Here is a 12008-nt window from a genome sequence, read left to right on the forward strand (position 1 = left end):
GGATCACTTTCTTTAAAATTTACCTTTATTATTTTTAATTCAGAATCAAATTATATATTCAAGTAATCAATTTTGTAATGATTTCGCCTTTCATGATGTGATCAGTTTTCTTTATTGAGAAATATCCTTCCACTTGCATTAATAATGAGGATGCTTAGGATTGTTTTTGTTCCAGTTTTCCAGAATTCGTGAGTCTAAAAAAAAAAAAAAAAAGATAAAGATATCAATGAAATGCTCACTTCTAAATGCTCAGCCCTCTCTCCCCCACCCCACTCCTACCTCCAGTACTGGAGATTGAACCAAGAGTCTCACCTGTGGTGTTAGACAAGCACTCTATCACGGATTTACATCCCCAGCCCACCTAAAAAGCATTCTACGTTTTACTGCCAGTACCTTCTGATAAGGTGCTGGGACAGAGCTTTTATGGCTCCTCCTCTCTTCCTTCCCCACTTTATTGAGGAATGATAAACATACTGCTTATGTACAATTCACAGCTGTACGCAACTTCAAGATAATATACACCTGTGAAATCATCCCTTCTGAAAGTTTACTCACACTCTATTTATTATTACTATTACTTGAGATAAGAACACATGATAGAATTGACCCTCATGAAAATTTTAAGTATACAATATTGTGACCTATAGGCACTGTGCTAGATGGTAGATCTCTAGGACTTATTCAAAAATACAAAACTGTAATTTTGTATTCTTTGATTAATATCTCTCGGTTTTCCCCTCCTACCAGCTTCTACCAACCACCATTCTACCTGACAATTTTAGATTCTTCATTAAGTGGTATCATGGAAATTTTTACTTGGAAACATAAATTTCTTTTCTCAAGACCTTCATCATTATATTTATGAGTCAAATGACCTATGAGCTAGGTAAGTGACAACCACAACTTAAAGAAGGTTATATGACTCAAACCCCATATAGATAGAACCAGAAACAACATACAGCCAGGAATTTATGAAATAGCTATGTGACTGTGGGCAAGTTCTGAATGCTTTAGACAGAGGAAAATGGAAGAGTTATACCACCAGACTCATAATATCTTGTGGGGTTAAAGCAATTCCTGGCACATGGTGAACTCTCAGGGCATATCACTATTATTTTTCAGAGTGTGAAATTACTTCACACTTAACAGGTGAGCCAGAATGCATTTCATCTTTTAACCTCTCAGGTTACTTTGGAAACTAAGATTCACTTTCACTTCTGGAGGCCTCAGAAGCTTCTTTTATAAAGCATATCAGTTACTCAAGGAAGAAATGATTTTACATCTGCTAAGCTCTTTTCTTCCCCTCATTCAACCACTTTCTCACATGCTACTGTGTGCCAATTTGTGTTAATAAGAATATTTACACATATATGCATATACACATATACAAGGCAAACAGAAGAACAGAGAGTATCAATATTTGTGTAAGAGGAGCAGACTCATGAAAAGAAAAAAATAAGGACTGTGAATAATAAATGACTTTCTTCAGAAAAACGGAAACATGGTATGTATGTATGTGTATATATATATATATATGACTCATGGAGTGCCAAACATAAGTGATACATAAGAGAAAATTTATAGATATCCAGTGAAATCAAGAATATCAAATTAAGCCAGGTGCAGTAGTATAATAATAGTAGTTGTAATCCTAGCTACTCAGGAGGCTAAGGCAAGAGGATCACAAGTTCAAGGCCAGCCTTAGTAACTTAGGAAGACCCTCAGCAACTTAGTGATATCCTATATCAAAATAAAAAGGGATGGGAATGTCGTAGTTCAGTGGTAAAGCTCCCCTGGGCTCAATCTCTAGTACTCGTATGTGTGTGCTTGTAAAAATTTAAAAGATCAAGGGGGAAATTCTAAAAACTTCAAAAGCAGCACTTACAAAGGAAAAAAAATCAAAGGACATCAAATGTCACAAGGCAGTGTTGGAAGCAAGAAAGCAGTGGGTTAATATTTTCAAAGTGTTGAAGAGAACTCTGAATTCCATTTTGTCTTTTATTTTTAAAAAAGTCAAATTAGTATATTTTGAAAACATTTTATGTTAAAAGTATCAGTCATGAAGTGTATACATCCTGAGTACACAATTTGAATTGTTATAATATACTTAGAACCCAGAACAAAAAATTGAACTTGAATAACCCACAGGTCCTGTCCTACTCCTCTGCCTACCTTCCTGTCACTGTTCCACTCCTGCCTTGGAAAACACTCTGTAATATATAACACCATAGACTACCTTGTCTGTTTCTGAACTTTATATGTAAATTCTTCATAGAACATGTCTTCCTTTGTGCCTGTATTCTTTCACTCAACTGTAAATTTGAAATATTTATCTACCTTATTACATGGCTGTAGTTCATTCATTCTCATTGCTGAATCCCATTATATCAATACAGTTATTTACCTATTCTACTGTTAATGGGAATTTGTTCTCCATATTGAGGTTATTATTAGTAGTGTGGCTATAAACATTCTGATACATAGTTTTTTTTATAAGCACACATACAACATTCTGTTAGATTAACTTGGATTTGGGGCATACACTTGCCTATCACATTATTTTTAACTTTTGTCTTTTTTTAAGTGGCTAAATGATATTTTACTGGGCCTTGATTGTTTTCATCTGTTGAAAGTCTTGGTCCTAGATTTTATGATCAAAGAACTATACAACGACAGAATGCAATAAGACACTATTAAGCATGTAATCCTCAGAAAATTTATTGCATCAAGACTCTCCTTGAAAACATTTTTGAAAAGAAATATTTTAGTAAAAGGAAAAAATTAATCCAAGAGGAAGTGACAAGATAGAAAGGATAAGTAACTCACCAGAATTATTGCTTTCTAACAAAAGCAAGGTGTCAAAACTGTATCTCAAGTAAAATAATTAAATAATTCAGATCTAAATGGAAGGCTTAGAGAACAAGATTATGAGAGGTAGGAAGAATTATGCAAAGGTATATATGTTGGAAAATTTTGACATTGACATTAAAAAATAAGTATGAGCATTGTTCTTAGTAAGTTAGGAGAAAATAGCAGAAGAATAAGCATCGAGTTCCCATTAAACCACCAAAGCAATACTGAGTCTAATGAAAGGATAAGAAAATACTAAATTGAATAGGAAAATTGACAATAAAATTCGAGGAAAGTCCTAATATATCAGTGATTGTAACATACAAATTGGTTAGAAACACAAAGGATAGAGCCTTGAGACACAGAAGAGTGAATAAAAGAAGGGAAAACAAATTCTCTGCCACCATGAAGTAAAGAAATTGCATTAAAATTCTCTGGGAAAGAAGAAAGATCTTTACATAATTTAAGTAATGTTTTGCAGATAAGGAAAAAGGGGCATTTAAAATTCTTGGACAGATTTAAAAAAGTGTTCACTCGAAATGAATATGCCACCTTGAATGTCTTATCAGATGTCAATGTTGAGCAAACAAGCAAACTGAACTCACCAACATGAGAAGAAGGGGTATAATAAAACTAAAGATTGATATCAACAAAAAGGAATAAAAATAAAATGTAAATAAAATTTTTTTTCTAAAGATTATTCAACAAACTTCTGTCAAGATTTACTGAAAATGGAAGATAAATTAAGTAGACTATAAAATGAAAAGTAAGAGGTAATATTGATGTAACAAACAGTAAAAAGAGTAGAACAATATGATGAACAGTCATATCAATTTGAGAACATTTGATGAATTAATTTCTGAAAGTGACACATTGGTCATAAAATTTTTAAAACGTGAATAGGCCAATAACTTTGAAAGCAAAGATTTCCCCTGAAAAAAGCCACAGAATCTGATGGTGGTTGTAGAATACATGTCTATCTTATATATGTTCCAAAAAGGAGAAATATAAAGTTACCTAGTTCTTTCTTTGAGGGTAATGTTATCTTCATTTCAAAACCAGGGAAAGATAATACAAGAAAATGAAATTGTAGTCTTCTTTTATTTACAAAGTAGGAAAATTCCCAGAATGGTTTGACAATAAAAATTTTGTCAACATAACTTATTATATTGGTGGACTACTATGATTCATATGACTATCTGAATAGAAATATACTTCTTAAGTTCAAAAACCTATTTACAATAGAAACTTAAGAAAAAAAGAAGAATGAAATATTTCTCAACCTTGATGATATGCTCAATGGCCAAAATACATGAAATATCATACTTAATAGAAAAATTTTTAACATTTTCTTTTAATCCAGAAACAAGAAAAAACACTATTAATGTTATTATATATATACATACACACACATATATACATACATACATACAATGAAAGGATCATTGTGTGTGTATATATATATATATAAAATTTTAAAAGCCAAACCTTTGTTATTTATGAGAGAAATGATAATCTGCATAGAAAATTGTCAGAATCAACAGAATAACTTTGAGTTGATAGAGGTTAGAATGGTTTCTGAATATGAGTTAACTCACAAACTCAAGAAATTTTTTAACCCACTAATAACTAGTCAGATTTCATTTTTTTTAGAGAGAAAGAGAGAGAGAGAGAGAGAGAGAGAGAGAGAGAGAGAATTTTAATATTTATTTTTAGTTTTTTTTTTCGGCAGACACAACATCTTTGTTTGTATGTGGTGCTGAGGATCGAACCCGGGCTGCACACATGCCAGGCGAGCACGCTATCTCTTGAGCCATATCCCCAGGCCAGATTTCATTTTTTTAAAAAAAATATTATTTATTATGGTGAGCAAAGGAAGAGTACAAAGGAAGAATTACACAAACCTTACAGAGAGAAAATTTAATTTTTCTCCTAAAATACTTTCAGAAAGACTTGACTAAATGGATACCAGAATATGGGCGGAGCAAATTACACTAAAAAGATATCAATACTTCTTAAAATTTCAATAATCCTTCAATAACTATTATAAAACACTGATGGAAGAAATTAAAGGAAACACAAAAAGTACAAAGATATCCCATGTTCATAGATTGGAACAATTAGTATTATAAAAATGTCCATACAATCCACCTTTTAAGGCAACTTCTATCAAAATACTAATGACATTCTTCACATAAACAGAAAAAACAATCCTAAAATTTTTATAAGACCACCAAAAATAACCTTCTAATAGCCAAAGCCATCTTGAGCACAAAGTATAAATAAGTAGGCATTATGCTACCTGATTTCAAAACATACTATGAAGCTGTAGTAATGAAAAGAGCATATTTTCATAAAACAGACACACAGATCAATGAAACAGAATAGAACCTAGAAGTAAACCCACATGTCTATAAGCCAACTGATTTTCAACAAAAATGTTAAGGACACATACTAGAAATGAAATAGTTGTTTCAATAAATAATGCTGAAAAAAATGAATATCTATATGTGTAATGAAACTAGATCTCTACTTTTTACTAGTTACAAAAGAACAACTCAACATGATTGAATGACTTAAATCTAAGACCTAAAATTATAAAACTACTGGAAGAAAACATTCAGGAAATTGGTATAAGCAATAAGTTTTTTGGAAAAGATTGTAAAATGACAGGGAAAAGCTAATAGACAAACAGACAAATAGGGTGATCACATCAAACTAAAAAAGTACTGGTCAGCAAAGGAAACAATTAACAAAGTTAAGAGACAAGTTACATAATGGGAGAACATCTGACAAGTATTTAATACTCAGAATATACAATGAACAAAAAAATCTTAATAGCAAAAATTTAAAAATAACCTGATTAAAAATAAACAATAAATATTAATGACCTAAACAGACATTCTTTAAATGAAGACACACAAATGTCTAACAGTGTATGATAAAAGGCTCAACATCACTAATCATCAGGGAAATGCAAATTAAGACTACAGTGAGCTATCACTCAGGTAAGGATGGCTATTATCAAAAATAGATAACAGATAACAGTGGTCGACGTGGACACTGTTAGCAGCAATGTAAATGAGAATAACCATTACGGAAAACACTGTGGAGGGCTCAGGTCCAAGATGGAGGAATAGAGGAGGTTGCATGCCTGGATGTTCCATGGTGAGAAACCAAGAAAGCAGATAGGCAGCTTCTCCATAAGGTAGGTGAACAAAAATAGGGGGTGGGGGACTTTACTGGACACTAAAACTGGACATTCAAAGCAGACCAGGGCACAGGAGGTTGGATATAATAAAATAAGGAACCCTCCCCCTCCAATGGGATAGCCACCACCACAGCTAGGCTGGAGGCTCTAGCCAGAGAGGCCCCTCTGTGGGTAGAGTAGAGGAATAATGGAATTAAAGGAACCCATATTTTTGGGAGGGCCGAGGAGTGTTTGGGTACGGAGAGTTCAGAGACCAAGGATATTGCCCAACAAACCTGAAGGACTCACTGCATGATATCCATGTTTGGAGAAAGAAGCCACCATCTCTCTAGGAGGCATGAGGAAGAGGAAGGAACCTAGCTGTGGCTAGGGGTTGGCAATGCAGGAAGCCGATTCCAGGCAAACCAGAGTTTGGCCCTAAATACAGGACCAGTAAACACACTCTGCAGGGCACAGAGTGTGCACACGTGACCAGAAGAAAATCAAATGTGGAGAGCGATTTATGTAGGGGACAACTGGTCAAGGAAACCCGCCTGGCACTACCCCTCCCTCTCTAATTCAACTGCTTGCAGCTGGCAGAGACCTATCTGGCCAGGAACTGAGAAGGGCAGGGCGGGAGAAATGGTTTGGAGACTGAACCCAAGACTAGGAAACCTGGGGTCTGCAGGTGACACAGCGAACTAAGAATTGGCTCCCCCACCTCATGAGTGGAACCCAGGGGAGACTCCTGGGGTAAAATCTTCCAGCATGGACCAGCAAGTACTGAGGTGTGCTAAATCTCCAGACCAATTAGCATTCAGCAAAGAGCCTAGAGCCTGCCTGAGCCTAAACCATGCTTCCAAGAACTCCACCTACAGGATTCCTCTCTCACTCCAGCAGTCCAGAGGTGGAGCATCACACTGCAGATGACCTCACCTAAAGTGCTGAGAAACTAAGAACATTTTGAACTCCAAAGAAAGAATTCTTTAAATTTTCATCAAGATTTTTATTTCTTTTTTATTCCTTTTTCTTTTTTTTTAAAAAAAATTCTTTTCACTGTTTAATTGTGAGCTTAATGGTACATGGCCATTTATATAGTTTCCATTTTGCTTCTTCTTCTCTTTTGAAGCCAGTCATTTTAAATGGATTAGTTTTTTTTCCCATGAACTAGGATTTTGATTAATGTATTTTATTTTTGTTTTGTATTCTTTTAATTTTTATTTTTTAGAATTTTTGCTTTATATATATTTTTTTCTACCTGTTTTCCTGGATTATCTCTATTATTCTGCTCACAGCCAACCTCTATTGTTCTTTCACTTTTCTTTGATTCTTTACTTCTGTCTTCTTTCCTCCTCCCTCATAATCATCACATTCTATATCACTCCTGTTCTCTCAATGTCTACCATTTGAAAATGAAAACCCTTTTGCAAACTTGCTGGGTTTTTTTATAGGCAATAATTGATCATATCCAGTTTTGTTTATTGTGATAATTAATATTGTAGATGTCATAGTAGGAACTATTTTATTTAATGCTGTAAATTGTTTGCATTGGTTGTTATTATTTGTCTCCCCCTAAACAGTGAGGGACTGTAAACCTTCAAAGATACTGTAAGTACACAGGGTAGAAACTCTACTGCCTCTGATCCATTCTGGTAGATGGCTAGGCATAGAAACCACATGAAAAAACAAGGGAACAAATAGTCCCGAGCAAACCAAGATACTCCAATAACAGAATCTCATCCACATGACAGTGGAAGAAATGTCAGAAAAGGAGTTTAGAATGTACATAGTTAAACTTATCTGCAAAGTAAAGGATGATGTGAGAGAGCAAATACAGGTAGCAAAATATCACTTCAAGAAAGAGGTACAGGATTCCAACATGGCGGCGGGCGCGGAGAGATCAACTCTCTGACCTCTTCAGCTGTGCAGGCATAGGGAGTCGTAAACAGCCTAATTCTGTTTGCTCAGGATCACTAGGCAATGCTGAGCTGACGTGGATCTGGGGCGAGCAGTCTGGGCCTCTCAGAACACACACTGAACCTGGATCGGCTGAATTCAAGCTCCCGTTTGCCTGCTTCCCGCAGACAAACAGCTGTGACTCAGCACTAATCCATCCGGCGGAAACAACCGGTCAGCCCTTCTGATCCTACGGAGGTAAATGCCAACCGAGCCTTCATAGGTAGTGGCCACAGGTTTGAAACGGGGCTTGGGAGAGACAGTAAGGACCCACCTGTTGCATTGGTCACCCGGCAAAGGGAAATAAACTGTCGCCATTTGCAAGAGATACCACCATGGCAGACAACTGACGTCATCAGACTGCTGCGGAGGAGATAACTTCATTGAAACCTGCGGCTACAGGTGTGTAATTCGCTAGCCTTCCCTCTCCACACATCGAGGAAACCTTAAGGGCCAATCCCAGCTCTCCTGTAAGGGCCTCTCCCAGCTCTCTCGTGAGCACGGTAGCCAGACCGAGGGAATTAGAGGTGGCGCGGGACTACCGCTCCCACCAGTGCTGACAGCTGAGGTCTCTTGCACCAGCTACCGGGGGTGTGGCTACCGGAGGGGCAGTAAAATTCGCTGAGGATTCTCAGCCACAAGCTCTACAAACTTAGGGTCTGAGGGATTGGCAAACTGGAAGAGTGTGCCCAGTGATTCATGACAACAGGGCTCCCAGGAGCAGCAGACCTGGCATGTACCCAGTATTGTGGTGAGTGGCACCCGTGAGAGGGGCCTGGCTAGAGGAAAAGTGGGGAAGTGACTAGACACAAGAGGACGCCCTAGGCACCCAGGATTGGAGACTCGCCCAGTCTGGGAGGAGGAGCTGCTGCACAGTGATTGGTTTCCGCATATTGATAGGAGAAACTTGGCCTGGTGGTCACAGCGCCACCTACTGGAAGAGAAGTTAATCAAACTCTAAGACTGCATTTATTAGTTTTTTTTTTTCTCTCTTTTTTTTTATTTTTAGTTTTGATTTCGGGTTTTCTTTCATTTTCATTTTTCTTTCTTGTTTTTTTAAATTTTTTTTTACAATTTTTTTCTTCCAATTTTAATTTTAATTTTTTTTAATAGTTAAAAAATTTTTTTTCTTTTTTATTTCCTATTTTTTTTCTTCTTTTGTCTTTTCATTTCTTTTCAATTATCTTACCCCCCTTCCTTGAATTCTACCTGCTTACTCTCATTCTCTTTAGTGACTTTTTCCCTTCCCTTCTAATACCTTTCCTCCCAAGCATCAAATAAATTTATAGGAGTAAACAGTAACTCAGCAGTCAAACAGAACAAGAAGTAACATGAGCAGCTTCAAAAAGCAAGGAAGAAAAGGAGTACAAACAATGCAGGACAGCCTAAATATTCAGGAGGACCTAGAGTCATCAGAAAAATGGTCAAATAAAGAACTCAAGGAACACCTTAGACAGATGGAATGGAACCTTAAAGAGGATACGAGACAGCAAATTCAAGCAGTGAAAGAACACATTGAGAATGTATTACACAAACAGATAAAAGAAGAAGTTAAGCACCTTTATCAGGAGATAGAGATTATAAAAAAGAACCAAACCATAATCTTAGAAATGAAGGAAACTATAAACCAAATTAAAAACTCAATTGAGAGTATCACTAACAGAGTGGAGCAAGTAGAAGCCAGAACGTCAGATAATGAAGACAAAATATTTCATCTTGAAAAGAGTCTAGCCAACTCAGAAAGGCTGGTAAAAAATCATGAGAAAAACATCCAAGAGTTATGGGATAACATAAAAAAACCAAACTTACGAGTCATCGGGATAGAAGAAGGTACAGAGGTTCAAACCAAGGGAATGAGTAACCTGCTGAATGAAATAATTACAGAAAACTTTCCAGAAATAAAAAAGGAAACAGATATACAAATTGAAGATGCATACAGGACACCGAGCACACAAAATCACAGTAGACCAACGCCAAGACACATTGTTATGAAGATATCCAATATACAGAACAAAGAGAAAATATTAAAAGCTACAAGAGAAAGGAGACAGATTACATTCAGGGGTAAACCAATAAGGTTAACAACGGATTTTTCATCACAGACACTGAAAGCAAGAAGGTCATGGAACAATGTATTTCAAACACTGAAAGACAATGGATGCCAACCAAGAATTCTGTATCCAGCAAAATTAAGCTTCAGGTATGACAACGAAATAAAAATCTTTCATGATAAACAAAAGTTAAAAGAATTTGCAGCCAGAAAACCAGCATTGCAAAGCATTTTGAGCAAAACACTACATGAGGAAGAAATGAAAAACAATAACCAAAACCATCAGAGGGAAGTGCCTCGGTAAAGACAGAGGGCGAGGGGAAAAATAATTATGGAGAAACAAACTAAATTTTTTTTTAAAAAAAAGGATAAATAATCAAACATGGATGGAAGTACAAACCATATATCAATAGTAACTCTGAATGTTAATGGCTTAAAATCTCCAATAAAGCGACATAGGCTGATATCATGGATTAAAAAAACAAATCCAACAATATGCTGCATCCAGGAGACACATCTGATTGGAAAAGACATACACAGGCTGAAGGTGAAAGGATGGGAAAAAATATACCATGCACACGGTCCTCGTAAGCAAGCAGGGGTGGCCATCCTCATATCAAATAAAATCGACTTCAAGACTAAGTTAATCAAAAGGGATAAAGAAGGACATTATATACTGTTGAAAGGAACCATTCACCAACAAGACATAACAATTATCAATATTTATGCACCAAATAATGGCGCTGCGACATTCATAAAACAAATTCTCCTCAAGTTCAAGAATCAAATAGACCACAACACAATAATTATGGGTGACTTCAACACACCTCTCTCACCATTGCACAGATCCTCCAAACAAAAGTTGAATAAGGAAACTATAGAACTCAATACCACAATCAATAACCTAGACTTAACTGACATATATAGAATATATCAACCATCATCAAATGGATATACTTTTTTCTCAGCAGCACATGGATCCTTCTCAAAAATAGACCATATATTATGCCACAGGGCAACCCTCAGTAAATATAAAGGGGTGGAGATAATACCATGCATTGTATCTGATCATAATGGAATGAAACTGGAAATCAATGATAAAAGAAGGAAGGAAAAATCCTACATCACATGGAAAATGAACAATATGTTACTGAATGATCAATGGGTTACAGAAGACATAAAGGAGGAAATAAAAAAATTCTTAGAGATAAATGAAAATACAGACACAACATATCGGAATCTATGGGACACAATGAAAGCAGTTTTAAGAGGAAAATTCATCACCTGGTGGTCATTCCTCAAAAAAAGAAAAAACCAACAAATAAATGAGCTCACACTTCATCTCAAAGCCCTAGAAAAGGAAGAGCAAAACAACAGCAAATGTAGCAGAAGGCAAGAAATAATTAAAATCAGAGCGGAAATTAATGAAATTGAAACAAAAGAAACTATTGAAAAAATTAACAAAACTAAAAGTTGGTTCTTTGAAAAAATAAATAAGATCGACAGACCTTTAGCCATGCTAACAAAGAGAAGAAGAGAGAGAACTCAAATTACTAACATACGGGATGAAAAAGGCAATATTACAACAGATGCTACAGAAATACAGAAGACAATTAGAAATTATTTTGAAAACCTATATTCCAATAAAATAGAAGATAGTGAAGACATCGATAAATTTCTTAAGTCATATGATTTGCCCAGACTGAGTCAGGAGGATACACACAATTTGAACAGACCAATATCAATGGATGAAATTGAAGAAGCCATCAAAAGACTACCAACCAAGAAAAGCCCAGGACTGGATGGGTATACAGCGGAGTTTTACAAAACCTTTAAAGAAGAATTAATACCAATACTTTTCAAGTTATTTCAGGAAATAGAAAAAGAGGGAGCTCTTCCAAATTCATTCTATGAGGCCAACATCACCCTGATTCCAAAACCAGACAAAGACACCTCAAAGAA

At 35.8% G+C, this 12008-nt stretch overlaps 1 pseudogene across 1 annotated transcript in view; it reads right to left on the reverse strand.

The window, feature by feature from the left end:
• Positions 1–7: 7 nt before the first annotated feature.
• Positions 8–12008, reverse strand: part of LOC144376415 (OX-2 membrane glycoprotein-like) — a 38765-nt pseudogene continuing 26764 nt past the window's right edge. Inside the window, exon 6 of the transcript XR_013436879.1 lies at positions 8–194. The product of XR_013436879.1 is annotated as an OX-2 membrane glycoprotein-like (transcript). The remainder of the gene's footprint in view (positions 195–12008) is intronic.

Source organism: Ictidomys tridecemlineatus, chromosome 3 (assembly GCF_052094955.1).
Source record: "Ictidomys tridecemlineatus isolate mIctTri1 chromosome 3, mIctTri1.hap1, whole genome shotgun sequence".
In the NCBI taxonomy this organism is placed as follows: Eukaryota; Metazoa; Chordata; class Mammalia; order Rodentia; family Sciuridae; genus Ictidomys; species Ictidomys tridecemlineatus.